Raw genomic sequence first — 15,672 nt, forward strand, 5'->3', positions numbered from 1 at the left:
CAGGTTGCAGTAAGCTTAGCTGCTTACAGCCCTGCCTCAGGGAAAGGAAAGGCTTCCCCAGTGTATCCGCTCCACTCGGGCTGGAGAGGGTCTTCCAGCTGGGGATGTTCACCTAGTGTAGCAGTTTTGCTCTAGCAGGAGGTTTCTCCGATGAAGTTGCTACAATTTAGCTCTGCTCCTGGAGAGTGGAAAGCCGAGTGTCACAACTCCGCTCTGCCAAGGGAAGGTTTCCCATGCAAAAGTGTTACAGCCCTGCTTTTTCTGATCTCTCTGCTTGCTCTACTCTGCCCAGGGTCGCCTCTGTTCTGCTGCAAAAGATCTTCACTCAAATCTCATTGAAGGGGTTTACTGGGAGGGAAGAATCCAGGAGAGTGGCTGCCGTCTGCCAGAGTGGCAGAGGAGAGCTGAGTAGCAGGAACAGCCACAAGCTGAACAGACACAGGGTTTATATAGGGCTTCCAGGGTGGGGATTGGTCAGATTTTAGTGCTGAGCTCAGATTGGCTAGAGCTCTGCTCAAGGATTGGTTAGTTTTCTGCACAGGATTAGGGTCAGATTTGGCTCTGGTTTCAGGGCCAAAGTGTGTTTCTTTCTCTGGTCCTTTTTAGCCTTTTGGCTCTGGTTTAGGGCCAGGTGCATTTCTTTCACCAACTCAGATTCCAGGGACAAAGTGTGTTCCTTTGGCACTGGTTTCAGGGTCAGGGTACATTTCTTTGGTTCTGGTTGCAGGACCAAAGTGTGTTCTTTGGCTCTGCTCAGGGTGTGTTTCTTTGGCTGCCCCCCCCTTTACTCTACAGGCCTGTTTGGGCTTCTGAAAGCTCAAAGCCCACCCCCAGTGACATACTTCCTCCAACAAGGCCACATCTAGTTCAACAAAGCCATATCTCCTCATAGTGCCGCTTCCTATGGGCCTATAGAGGTCATTTTCATTCAAACCACTACATAGTCAGCCAGAGCCAAGAAGACAAGCTGTGTGTGCTGCAGAATAGAAGGGACCCAAGCCCTTGAGGAGCCCAGAAGATCATGAGTCTATCACAAACATTGGACCTTGTGTTATTTACGCAGTTGGAGTCTGGTTTTGCTTTGATTTGATTGTGACTGTGTCCTGGTTCTTCCCACTTGAAGTAAGAAGGTTTTTTAATTTAATTTTGATTTTTACAGGAACCCATAACTGAAAGACTTTAACCTTTTAAAAGAGATTTTGAGTTTTTTAGAGAGATCGTATATTTTAGAAAGACTAAAATTTTAATGTGTTTGAATTTGTAAAGACTGGGGAACTTTTAAAGGAACTTGTGATTTTAATGTGAGATCTTGGGGACAAATAAGAAAGGAGGGGTTGTGGCTTGACAGTGATGTGTTTGTGTGTCAAGTTGACAGAGGTCAGTTGTTCCACCTTTTCTTAATTAGTGATTGACAGGAAAAAGCCCAGACCATTGTGGGTGGTGACATCCCTGGGCTGGGGAGTCCTGGGTTCTATAAGGAAGCAGCTTGAACAAACCATAGGGAGCAGGCCAGTAAGCAGGACCCTTCCATGGTCTCTGCATCAACTCCCGCCTCCAGGTTCCTGCCCTGTTTGAGCTCCTGCCCCGACTTCCTTTGATAATGAAGACCAGTATGATAATGAACAGTGTAAGCTAAATAAACACTGTCCTCTTCAGCTTGCTTTCTGGTCACGGTGTTTCACTGAAGTAATAGAAACCCTAACTATTACAACAACATATGCATTCACTATTCTGGTCCTTGATTCCCCTAATAAGGGAGAGTAATTTCACCCGTCCCTGGTTGGCGCTACACTTGACAAAATCAATATTCTTATGAACGTGCATACTTCCCAAGTTGACATGGAGTTAACTAATTTTAACAGTAACTCATTCGTTATTGCCACAGCTTCTAATAGTATGCTTTTTCCAAACAGATGGACAATCGGTATTTGGTAACGATGGAAGGAACCAAGGATTAGCTTTGTGCAGGTGAAAGTATTTGTCTTTAGTATTTGTCTCCACTTACATCAGCTGCCTCTTTGATTGCATTTCTCAGATGATAACCAATTTGGAACAATGAGGCAAGAATATTTTTCATCTGTGAGAGTGTGCGCATCAGAAATTCCAGCATCCCTGGCCCCACCTACTAAACACCAATATTTCTCCCAGCCCCAATGACAATCTAAATGCCCTGGATATTCATTAGTGTCCCCTAGCGGATGCTATGCTCAGTGTTCCTTGGGCACTACTAGTGACAAAATGGGGTTATCAATCAGCAGTTGAGTTTTTGCTTTTTTCCTTGAATTACTATAAACATTATTCAAAATACTCTTAGAATCTGCATCAAATAAAAAAGAAATGCACACAAACTGATTATCTAACATGAATTGCTAAAGTTCGACATGCTAAATTTGTTGATTTCCTTTCTCTGGATGAAAGCTACAATTAATTGACTTTATGCCTTAAAAAAAATGATCTTGAACATTTCATACAAACTCATGTCCCTAATGTCAGATGGTTATAGTTGAATAGCTAAGCAAGAAACACCAAAAAGGTCAACTGAGCTTTAATCGTTACAAGAGAATCAAGTGCCAGCTAAAGACAGGGAAAAGAAGATGCATAGCCTACAGAACCACGGGAGGAAAAGCAATCCAGGTCTACAGCTTGCAGTCTGGAAGACTCTGATCCCATACATTGCACTGGTAGCAATTAATGACCATTCAGGTCTCAGATCAGTGGGGGTTAGTTTTGTCAACCTTTCCAGTCTAAAAGCTATTGAGGGTCACAAGTCCTGCAGAGTCCTGACTTCATGACTTTGGATTCTAGCTTTGCATTTGCCACCTGAATATTCTTGATCAAGTCACTGAGCCCCACTTTGCTCATCAGTGAGAAGAATATTGATGCTCTTAATGATAAAACAGTCTTAAAATTGTGTGAGTTGATGTATATGAAGCATATAACAGAGACTGACTCACCATGGGTGACTCTACTTGGTTTGTTCTGTGCACACACTCCACTTAGGAACACTTCTTTTAATGCAATCCTGGAAGTAGGGCAATGGGGTGACTCAGACTGAGTTAGTTTGGGGTGCATGTGTAGTATGGCAAACTGTCATTTCAGTAAACTTTTAGAGAGAATCCCCTATTTGTCATCTTATGTTGTGCGTAGTTGGAGACACATATGAATAAAATCAGATTCATTATGGGAAAGACACACAGAGTAGAAAGGGGGTTATGTAATTTAACATAAAGAGCCACCTGCATTGCATTCCTAAGCAACCAAACTCCTCTGAAACTGATAGAAGGAAGCTCTGGGCACTAACTGGGGCTCTTCAGTACCCTCGCTCCTCCATCAGTGGCCCCATTGTCAATCTCAGCAATGTTATGTCCTCCTGATCCAAACTGAACAATCACTTTGCTTTGAAAAATCTTAGGATAAGAGGCCAAAAACCCAGAAACATACAGTTTGGGCCCAACCCCAGGAACCCTGGGATAAGGTGTTGTTAGTGGCCTTGTGAAAACCCTTCTTGCTCCTCCCCACCAGAAGAAAGAGCAACCCCTAGGCCTAGAGTTACTCATTAACTGTTAAGTGATCCCTGTCATGTCTCTAATTCTGATTTTACCCCCCTTGATTAAAGTAGAAAAAATAAACTCTTGTGAGAAAATATGAAATGTTCAGTTGGGAATTACAAGATGGTGTTCATAGACTTGTCTAACACAATACACACACGGTGATTCTTGTCTGTCTTTGAAAAAATAAAGGACAACTAGAAATCCTTACTGCTGTACAAAACACAGGATGGAAAAGGGGTTGAAGATGAAGAAAAATGGAGAATCTAAAGATAAAACAAAACAAACAAACCAGCACCAACAACAAAAAATAAGGTAGAAGGCTTGGATCACAACAATCTGGACTCACTGTCAGTACATTCTATACCTGGCCCCCACCTGCCACCTTCGATGTCACCCAGCAAGCTCCATATAGCACTCATTCCTATAAACCTCCATCTAGTTTTTCCTAGCAGTGAGATTCCTACATGCTTTGTTACCTACAATGACATTTAAATCCAGGGATCTTCCTAAATTCAAGCACTGTACATAAACATTCACAAGAAAGCAGAAATGTGACTTTCCCCGAGTTGATCACACACAGCACCTTCTGAAACAAGTACAATTTATCTTCTACAATGGAAACTTCTCTTTAAGGTTTTCATTGTTCAAGGAAATGGAGACTGCCTTGTACAGAGAGATGAAGGCGTTGGAGACTCCATTTCTAACTTGAGGAATAAAATTTGACAGAAATTTCCTTCTGTTGAATTCTAGGAAGGAGAGGAGGGAGATATAATATATTATTGTCATTAACAACACCAAGACAAGCAGATATCTTCAGATATCTTCCTTTCAGATCCCATAAGAGATGGTGAGTGGGGAGGTTCTGCACCACAGACTGAAGAACAATGGACCTGATTACCATGTGACATGTGTGACATATGGGATGCAACAGTACTCAGCCTATCGCAATGACGAGGTGACTTCCTGTACTATCCTTAGCCCTCTGTTTAGGACCTGGATACCTGGAAAGACTTTGCCCTGCCTGGGAGGTGATTCTTTCCAACCTTAAGAAAATCAGAAAAAAATTACATAAAACAATGTTTCAGGTATTGTACAACAGGAAGCTCATGGTTGTGGTGGTCAGAAGAGGTAACTGACAATGGTCCACCTTGCTGTCTGGAGACAGAGGTCAAAGTTCAGGGAAATGAACCTAAATCTATCCATACTCTCTCTAAGCTAAAGAGTCAGCGTGTAAAAACATTAAAGAGCTGGAACTAGAAAGTAAGATTGAGAAAAGGGAATGATGCAGAAAGACAGAACTCTAGAGTAGAGTCTCCTCAGGTCTGTGGTTGAGTATAGATGAGAAGAAAATTACTGAGGTTGGAAAAAAACATTAGAAATCTGCTAACTTCATAATTCTAAAACTTATGCTGAGTTCAGGGAGGTCTGCGATCCCACCAGACAAAATGTAACAGTGGAACACTGGATAGACCTCTTAGGAAGCTTACGTGTCATAGTGACTGAGACTGCCCCATAACTGTGCTGCCAACACATAAAGGCAAGCCTTGCAAGGATCCAGCTTCACTGTACGCCAGAACAAAAGCCAACACTGCCTGAACTCTCAGAAAATACACATTCCAATAAAGCAATATTCACAGCATTCGGCACAACATGGAGAATGAGACTGACTTTAAAAGTTATGCATTTATACCCATAGTGTAAAGATCAATGTCAACTTAAGTGACAAGATATAAGAAAAACCAAAATGGAACTTCCAGAAATTTAAAACGTAATAAAATAAAAATACACTGAAAGTGTTTAGATACAGAGTTCAAGACAACAGAGAGAACGCAGTGGCAGATGGGTGGGTGGGGGGTGTCAAAAGTTTTACTAGAAGAGTTATTAAAAACCTCGGGCAGACAAATGGACAACAGCACAGTGGAGGGCTCTGAAGAGAAGATTTCAGACCCCAGTGCCAGAGACAGACAGCATGTCAGGGACTCTAAACAGAAAGATCAGTGCACAGGGTAGAATCAGAATCCCTCCTCCTAGGTCTCTGGGGAAGATTTAGCATGAGCAGGAAGCAGGGAAGGGGTGCGGAGCAGGCTGTGCTGCTGCTCCCTAGTATCCCTTTAAAGTAAACTCACTTTCCCAGGCAAGAAGTCTAGGCACCTGGAAGTCTATCAGCAAGAGATCCACGGCAGTGATCTCAGTAGGGTTTCTGCTAGTATCCTAGGAGAGGAGGGGCTTCTGCGTGTATCATGACTTGAACAGCAGTCTAGTCTGGAATCTAATAAATCTAGAATAACACTGATAGCAGGTTAAACAATGCAAAGGAAAATTCAGGAAATTTAACAATGGGGGGACAGCCAGATATAATCAAAAATCTCAGCACTCAAAGATACTGAGGCAAGAGAATTACAGGTCTAAGGCCAGCCTGAGCTACACACTGAGTTCCAGGACATCTTGCGCTATAGGAGGAAGGAGGTAGAAGAAGAAGGAGGTAGAAGAGGATGAGGAAGACAAAATGGAGGAAGAACGGACAAAAAGGAAGGGGTTTCCCAAAAATGAAACATGGAGGAAAGCAAAGACTTGAAATAAATGTTGGCTGAGCAAGGCATCCCACAATAGGGAATGGGCTCCAAAAAACCAGCTCATGCACCAGGGACAGATCCTGGTCCCACTGCCAGCAACTCCTAAACAGACCAAGCTACACAACTGTCATATGTCACATTTTGTTGACTTGAAGGACCCAGGCCCTCACCCAGGTCCTCACCTTAACAATTCTTTAGCCATGACAGGCTGCAGAAAAGACCCAGCGGTAGGTAGGCCCCTGACTCAGCAAGATGTGCTGTCCCCAACCTTGTTACTGAAATAGCCACAGTCATCCCCCATAAGGCAAAGAACCAGTCAGAGCCCAGGTTAGCAGGCTCTGGATGCACTTTACTGATAAGTATGGAATGCAGTAACCACAGCAGCCACCATTAAATGTGGCAATTTTCCAGCCGCTGCAGTTAACCAATTAACTTAGATCAGGTTCCCCCAGCCCGGGGTGCGCCAGTCCTGAGACTGTTCCTATGCAATTTGCAGACCACCAGACAACCCCCCTCTTGCTCTATCCCCCAATAAATGTCCTACCACACTCTGGCTCATGGTCTCCTCTGCTCCGCTGCTGGGGTGGGATAGGACAAGAGACCTCATAGTTAAAAAGATCCTTTGCTTTTGCATCAGACCTGGTCTCTTGGTGATCTTTGGGGATCTGGACTCTGGACACAACAGACCCCCCATGAGAGAAGCCTTACCATTTCTGAGAAGTGGATGAGGGGTGGGCTGGAGGCGGGGAGGGGGAACTGTGCTTGGTATATAAAATGAATTTTAAAAATTAAAATTAAAAGAAAATGTCGGACTGGAGGAAATATTAAACCATCTACCAGGTATGACTGGAGTTCCAGAAAAGACTTAGTAACAGAAAATACTTAGAACTACTAACCACATTTTTCTAATTTTAAGGGGCCCAAGAAGTTGGTCAATCTAAAGTGATAAAAGGATAGCAAGTTAAGTCCTCCAGACCAATAATTAAATAAATAAAAATGAGTAATTGAAGTTAAAATTGAAGCTGGCAATTTAGAAGAAGCATTGAAAAAAGAGAACAATAAAATGGCATCTGTTGGGGCATAAGGGAACAGAAAAAACTGGTATTTAAATGGGTAAATCAATAAATATCATTTACATATAAATTAGTGTTGTAGAATGCTAATCTTAAATGAATCAAAACAGAAATCAAATGTGGGAATAAGTACTGAGGAGTGTAGTAGAGATTTTCACTTCAATTTTCATTTTCCTGCACTACTTGAATTTTCATTGCCATAAAAATATGTATTCTTTTGTAACTGTGTATTTTTAAAATCCAAGCTTCAGTCATGGGGGGGTGTATGATGGCTATTCCTGGTTGTTAACTTGACTATATCTGGAATGGACTTCAATCCAAAAATGGAGGACCACGTGTGATCCAGATCTTGAGGCTGGAAGCACAGACTTTTGATCAAGATCTTGAGGTGAGGTGACACATGCCTCTAGTCCAGACCTTGCAGTGGGGAGGCACACCTTCAATCTCAGGCACACCTTCTACTGCAAGGGCAGCGAGGGAAAGGAGGGGCCTTAGCTCTTCCCCTGCTTGACCTTACCTTGCCAGCACATCCATCCCTTCAGTGTCACTGGAGTCTACTTCTTCGGGATTCCAGCATGTACAGAAGACCAGCTGAGACACACCCAGCCTTGTGGGACAGAGCAACTACTAGATTCTTGAACTTCCCTTTCACAGCTAGCCATTGCTGGATTGGCTGGACTGCAGCCTGTAAATACTCCCAGTAACATCTCTTTATATCTGTGTGTGTGTGTGTGTGTGTGTGTGTGTGTGTGTGTATAGAGAGAGAGAGATTCATTTCATAAGTTCTGTGACTCTAGAGAATCCTGACTAATACAAGGGGAAAAGATCTTCATTGTATAATACATATTAAAAAGACATAAATCATAAAGCTGAAAGACTTCCCACACTAAAAGATATATAAAAATAAATATTACATATATAAGACATAAAGATAACCTACTAAAATTTATGTCATAATATAAAATCTTGTTTGGAAAACCAGACTATTAAGATTTCATGAGTGTGGCTTCTCTGTGGTATCTAGTAGTCACATTCTGGCAGCAGGTACCCTCTGACTCTTACTATCTTCCTGCCTCCTCTTCTCTGCTTTTCCCTGAGTCTTGGGTATGGGGTATGTACTGCAGGTGGTGCCTAAACAAGACCCGCATAAGGACAACACTGGGGACAAGTATGGAGGAAATTTCACAAGGCCTCACACCATGAAGAGCTACAGGAAATCAATAGCTTCTGAGGGAGGGGGAATGAGTTTTCTCTGGGGAGAATCTTCCCCTGACAGTTCACCCAGTCCCAAGTGCTCAGGCCTAAACTCACATGCATGTGCATATACTATACATATACATATACACATACATGTGCATATACATACACATACACATGTACATACACATACACAAATACAAATACATACACATGTGCATATACATATACATACATATACACACATACACATATACATATACATGTGCATATGCATGCACATACACATATAAATATACATATGCATACACGAGCATCACAAAAGGAATTCAGTAGGCTGTAAATGTATATGTGCATGAATACGTATATATGTGTATGTGTATATGTGCATATATATATAGATAGATATAGATAGATAGATAGATAGATAGATAGATAGATAGATAGATAGGTAGATGATTAAAGAATAGGTCATGAATTTGAGAGGGAGGGTAAGTCACAGATGAAATTGGAGGAAGGAGAGAAAGAGGTAGAAATAATATAAATACAATACCCACATATGAAATTCTCAAAAAGTAAAACATTTAAATTTAAAAATCAATTATTATTAAAATTAAAGTAAATGATCTTACAAATCAGTCTGCATTGAAACAACACATTTAAAAAATTTTTAAAGTGCTCAAATATGGGAGCCAGGAAAAAGAGAGGGGGATAAGAGGAGGGGAGAAGAAGGTATGGGGGAGCAGGAAGGTTGAGTCGAGGTAAGAATAGAGGAGAGCAGGATGAGAGATACCATAATAGATTGAGTCATTATAGGCTTGAAGAGAGATCTACAAGGATAACACCAACTGGCAAACTAAGCAATAGTGGAGAGACTATATTAAATGCCCCTCCTTGATGGTAAGGTTGATGACTAACTTATATGCCATCCTAAAACCTTCATCCAGTGACTGATGGAAGCAGAGACAGATACCCACAGCTAAACACTAAACTGAACTCCTGGAACCTAGTGACAGAGATGGAGGAATGATGAGCAAAGGGGTCAAGACCATGATGGTGAAACCCACAAAGACAGCTGACTGGACAAGGGGGAGATTTTGAATCCCAGACTGATGGCTGAGAGGCCTACAGGTGACTGATCCAGACTCCACAAATGTAGTCTCAGTGAGGAGGTCACAGAAATCACTGGGGCCTTGGGTAGTAGATCAGTGTGTTTACCATGGCGTATGAATGATCTTTGGGAACCCATTCCAAATAGAGGGATGCTCTCTCAGCCTGAACACATGGGGAAGGGCCTAGGTCCTGCCCTGGATGAAATGACAGACTTTAGAGATCCCCCCAAGGAGAGCCTCACCCTCCCTGGGGAATGATGTGGGGGTTGTGTGGGAGGCTGGGGGGCTGGTGGAGGGATAAAGGAGGAGGGGTGGGAGAGGGAGCTGGGATTGACATGTGAAGCATTCATGTTTTTAATATAAATAAAAACATTACAAAAAAAGTGCTCAAATATGAAATCCTTGTATGAGCTCAGCTTCAGAGATGATGAAATGTAAAAGTAAGCTGTGAATATATGTTTCTCTTACTGGTTGATGAATAAAGATGTTTCAGTCAATGGACAGGCAGGATGTAGGCAGGTGGAAAAAAACAAACAGAAATAGAGAAAGGTAGGAGGCGGAGTCTAGGAGACACTATGCAGCTGCTGAGAAAGCAAGGGACCAGGGAGTCACTGCTAAGTCAAGACCATATGGAGATACATGGATAAATATGAATGGGTTACTAATAAGAGAGATCTAACCAATAAGAATCCTGAACCATTGGTCAAACAGTTTATAATTAATATAAGCCTCTGTGTGTTTATTTGGGACTAAATGGCTGAGGGACTGGGCGGGTCAGAAAACTTCCATCTACAGAGAAATATGTTACAAAATAAAGCATATTTTCAATCACAGCAATAGAGACACTATTTTTTCTTACATGTGAATCCTATGAGAATTACATTCAAAACAAGGAAAGCAGAATACTAAAAATATACAGAGAACATTTTTACTGTAAAATTTCAGTAAATCCATACAATGTTTAATAAACTAAAATAAACAGTGTGGTGTTTTGGGCAATCACTTAAAAAAACACCACAACCAGGAACAATACTAGTGAAATTTATTTAGCTATAGGGTACTAAATTTAACATAGTATAAAATGAAAACTTGGGAAAGTATTATGATAAAATATTCAATGCAAATAACCATGAAGCAAAAATAATTTTTCTACTTCCTAATACAAATAGAAGCAGAAAACAGTGTCATACCAAACACCTGGATTATAATAAAACCAACATAGCCTCAGGAAATCACTGGGCTTCAGTGACAGTACCCCGATTAGTTATTTTTAAAATTGAATAAACTATTACTCATTTATTTTTTAACAAAGACTAATCTATAAAACATTTTCCAAAGATGTTAAATTAATAGTTCTGGAATAATTATGTGCGCTCGTGTGCACGTGTGTGTGTGTGTGTGTGTGTGTGTGTGTGTACATATGAGAAATCCAGAAATTTTTGAATGTACTCATTTTATGAGGATTTTTATATCTGTGTGTACATGTATGTGTATGTGTATGTGTGTGTGTGTGTGTGTGTTTTATGTGTGTCTACATGCACTTCACCCCACACACATGTGTGGAGGTCATGGACAAATATCCAGACTTGGTTCTCTCCTCCTACTCTATGGAATTCAGAAATCAAACTCTGGTCATCAGGCTTGGAAGCAAGTACCCGTACCCACTGCAACATCTTCCCAGGCTGTGGAAGGAGTCTTTAAGGGACTGGCTCTCTTCTAAGGTTCAAGAAAATGTCTCCAAGACATCAATTAGAGTGCTACTAGTTTTGTGCCGCGCTTTTAAACATCATTAAAATGATGTTACTCCACCCCCCTAAAAAAATCACTGATAAAATTAAAAGAAACAGAACACAAATACAGGTCTTACATATAAATTCACCAGAGTTTATGAAGAACAAATGAAAATTCCAACCACAAAAGAGACGTGTGTTGTCTAAGGTAGAAAGAGAAAGGTTTACATTGTCACGTGAATCTCCCTGGTCCCACCCAGCTAGGGGTGGATTTAAGGACCTTTTAGGGAGAGTGGCTCAGCCAGGGTATCCAGGAGTTGGCTCCTGCTCTGTCGCAGTCTAGTTAAGCTTGAAGTCTTCTTTGTTCATACGTGAGCACACCTGCTCTTGCCAGACATTGAGGCTTTGTCTCAGTCTTGCTTTGTCACTTAGACATCATCCTTCCAATCATAAAGCTGTCCCCAGTGTAAGCCGCTGTTTTTGCAGTGGCGTTTGTACCAGTTGCTCTTCCCACTCTTGTGACAAAACACCCACCAGACAAGCAGTGACTTAAGGGAAGAGGGTTTGTTTTGGCTCATGGTTTGAGAAGATGGTTTATCATAGCGAGCATGGCTGGTCGTACTGTGTCTGCACTCAGGAAGCAGGGAGAGCTGAACGCTGGTGCTGAAATGTCTTTTTCTTTCTTCCCTTTCCATTCAGTCTGAGATCCTATCCTATGGGATGTACCACCCACACACGGAGTGTGTCTCTTTCTCACGTACTAATTACCTTTTTTGTTGCTGGGATGAACACTACAGCCAAAAGCAACTTCAGGAAGAAAGGATTTGCTTTAGCTTACAGTTCCAAAACGATAGAGTCCATTATGGTGGGGATAGCATGGCATAGCCTCAGGAACAGGAAATTGACCGATCACTTTTCATCCACCCAGAAGTCAGTGGGAAGAAGAAAGAGACAGACAGACAGAGAGAGAGAGAGAGAGAGAGAGAGAGAGAGAGAGAGAGAGAGAGAGAGAGAGAGAGAGAACCGGAAGTGGGAGGGGCTACTATTAAGGCCCATTGCCATCCCCATGCTTCCTCCTGAGCTTCTAAAAAGTTCCCTAAACAGTTTGGCACCAGCTGGGGACCAAGTGTTCAAATACACAAGCCCATGGCAAACATATCCCATTCAAGACATTACAACCCCTCAATCAATCAATCTTCTCTGGAAAATTCCTCGAAGGTACACCCAAAGATGTGCCTTATTAATACTATAAGTGTTTCTCATTGCAGTCAAGTTGACAATCAAAAATTAATCATCACAATCCCCAAATAAAATCCATTCTTTCCTTCATTTATTCAGTTGATGATGCAATAAGTACTTTGAGTACCTAAGATGGTGCTTGTTTTAGAGCACTCATTAGTCAAAATAGGAGGCATTTGCATGTGGAGATAAAAGGTGAGTTAACTGCTTGATACAAGAAAGGAAAAGATGAAGTTCCCTTACAACAGCCTCTAGCATTACATTTCGAGGGCACTGTCCCCAATTTATTGATACAGTGGTGACTGATGTCTAAGGAGTACAAGACACATTACTCATGTGGCTGACTGTGAAGTCAACAAAACGAATCAATTGTCTTCTTCTCGCTGGTGATAAACAACAGCAGTTCTATTCACACCTGTAGTAAGCCACAATATACTCATGAGAATTTATGAATGATAGGCAAATGAAATCCCAAGACAGATCCTAACATCATTTTCCATTTAATAAAGAAAAGTTGCTGGAACACAATAAACAGCATTAGTTATGAGAAATATTTCTTTGGCTTTATAGGTTAATTAAATGTGGGACAGAATTTTTTTCAAAACAAAAATATAACTGAGGTGTAAGTTATAAATTCAAATAATATTAAAGACAAAGTAAGTGACTCGGCTCCTGTAGGGTTTAATCTTCATTGTTAATTAAATTTGGCATCACTTAGGAGATTCACATCTAGGCATGGCTATGAGCATGTTTCCCAGGAGGGCTGCCTTGAGGGAAGACTTACCCAGTGTATAGGAATCACAAACCCAAGGTCTGGTGTTCTAGACGGAATAAAAAGGGAGGGGTTGTCAGCTGAGCGCCGTGTTCATCCCTCACTCTTTGCTTCCTGACTGTGGCCGCCATGTGACTGACTGCCTTAGACTCCCATTGCCTTGCTTCTCCATCATGATGGGCTTCATTCTTTCTTAAGACATAAAAGCCAGAATAAATCCTTGTCCCCTTAAGTTGGCTCTGGCAGCCATTTAAACAAGTAAATAACACAGCCTCAGACAAGGAAACCACCTTACTGAAGATCTCAACACATTCTAGATTTCAATGGAAACTGAGCCTCCTAACATCCAATTACTACGTTTTTTGTTACTAGTAATTTTTTTGAGGGGGAAAGAGAGGGGTCCCCAAACTTAACATGTAATAAAGACTAATTTTATTTAAAGAAAAAAGGATAGTTTATAGCTTTTTCCCTTTTTGTAACATTTTTATCAATCTCTGTCAAAAATTTCCCCTACATGAATCACTGGTTTATTTATTTTTATGCACTAATTTTTAAAAAATTAGTGGGGCTGAGAGGATATAGTTCAGTTGGTAAAGGGCTTGCTTACAATCCCAAGTACATGAGTTCGATCCCCAGAACACACAAAAAAGTTCTGAGTGTGGTGGTTGATGTGTATTTGTGATCCCATACTTACTTGCTAGCTATCCCAGCCCACTTGTTAAATTCCAGGTTAATGAGAGACCCTATTTCAGAAAAAACAATCCCCCAAAAAACAAATGTGGATGGTACCTAAAACCAACATCAAGGTTTTCCTCTGAGCTGGACACAATTCTCTCTCTCTCTCTCTCTCTCTCTCTCTCTCTCTCTCTCTCTCTCTCTCTCTCTCTACACACACACACACACACACACACACAGTTACACATACTCACAAAGATAATAATTATGATGTATCTTCTACTTTTCAGTCAGCAACTTAGATATTTTTATCCTTGAAAGTCAACTGATATGAGGAGCTTTCTGGGAACTGGGGTCTACACTCTAAAACAATACACTAAAATTTAGTGTTTGATACCTCTAAACAGCTTTTGACAGAAAGCCTCCCAGTATGTGTATACTTACGTTCTGAAATGTTTTCAATCTCTAACTTCATCTAAGATGTTCTTAGCGCCTGGGCCTTTGTACTGGAACTTTCAGGTTTCTTTCTCTACTGAAGCTTCTCTTTATGTAGGCTTGCAGTGCTAAGTCTTTCCAGAAAGAAAACATTCAGGGTCAACAAAAAGTACAAGTCAAGTAAGTTTAGGACCCCATTTAAAAATATAGACACTATTACATTACATTGTTATGCAAGAAATGGGAGGTCCATAATTTTCTGTCTCAACATCCATCTAGGATACCTGGTTGTGGCGTTTTGAAAGATATGTATGTATCGGTGTCTTCCCTCTTATCCTTTGAACGCGGCTTCAGGCATAGGGAAGTGGGAATTGGGAAGCATGAGGTGTGGTCTCACTTGCACGGGCTCTTTCTTTTGGGTCAGCCGATTCTGTAGGAAGGGCAGAGAAGTGTTTGCACAGTTCTTTGTTATTGCCTGTGTAAGTGTTCCCCAATAAACACCCATTTATCATTTATCTTGGGTCTAGAGAAATCTTTACACCCTCACCTTCAGGCATACTTCAGGGGCAGGAGAGAAGCAAAGAAATATTTGCATATATTTGACAAATTTGATGACCTCAGAGCTATCACTGTTCTTTCATTTATTCAAAGACTGTTTATTTAACACATAAGCCAGGCGAAGATCTAAAAACATGGGATACGTCAACGAACAACAACAACAACAAAAAACCTTGACAAGCATGGAACAGATGAGGTAGGTGATGTGGGTCTTTGTACCCTTTCTAACCATGTGACTATATTTTCTATTCAAAATAGTATTTTAATATAAAAAAAAACCTTGCCTTTATAAAATTTCATTGTGAGTGAAAGGGAAAATACACAATTAATCCGATAAACACATCATGTGCAAGATCATATGTTAAAAAATGTAAAGACTCAAAAAAGGTACATCTTATCAGGAAGATAGGTCAGAGCACTGAAGAGAAGTTGGGAAAGAAATTCTGAGAAAGTCAGAAATGGGCAAAGATTTGCAGGAAGTGAGCAGTTATATCAAGATGTCTGCCACAAAAAGACAGCTGTTGTAACTTCTCACTGTTTCTTAGATTTTTCAAAAATTCTCATATACAAATTGAGACTAGAATATAGGTCACTAGAAGCTAAGGAGGTGGGGCAGGGGACTGGAGGGATACTGGATCAGGTACCCTAGTACAGTTGTACAGAGAAGTCGTTCCAATGTTCTGTAGAATAGCACAAGAATTATTTAAACTGTAAACCAATTTACAGAGTTCAAAGCAATTGGAAAAATCATGAAGAT

At 41.0% G+C, this 15,672-nt stretch overlaps 1 long non-coding RNA gene across 1 annotated transcript; it reads right to left on the reverse strand.

Moving 5' to 3' along the window:
* Positions 1–13,147: 13,147 nt before the first annotated feature.
* On the reverse strand, positions 13,148–14,778 carry LOC110343173. The gene is made up of 3 exons (XR_002385369.2): positions 14,642–14,778; positions 14,367–14,491; positions 13,148–13,296 (listed from the first exon to the last, which is right to left on the reverse strand). It is a non-coding gene; the product is annotated as an uncharacterized LOC110343173 (long non-coding RNA).
* Between the last annotated feature and the right edge of the window lie 894 nt (positions 14,779–15,672).

This window comes from Mesocricetus auratus, unplaced genomic scaffold, assembly GCF_017639785.1.
Source record: "Mesocricetus auratus isolate SY011 unplaced genomic scaffold, BCM_Maur_2.0 Super-Scaffold_100019, whole genome shotgun sequence".
Lineage (NCBI taxonomy): Eukaryota > Metazoa > Chordata > Mammalia > Rodentia > Cricetidae > Mesocricetus > Mesocricetus auratus.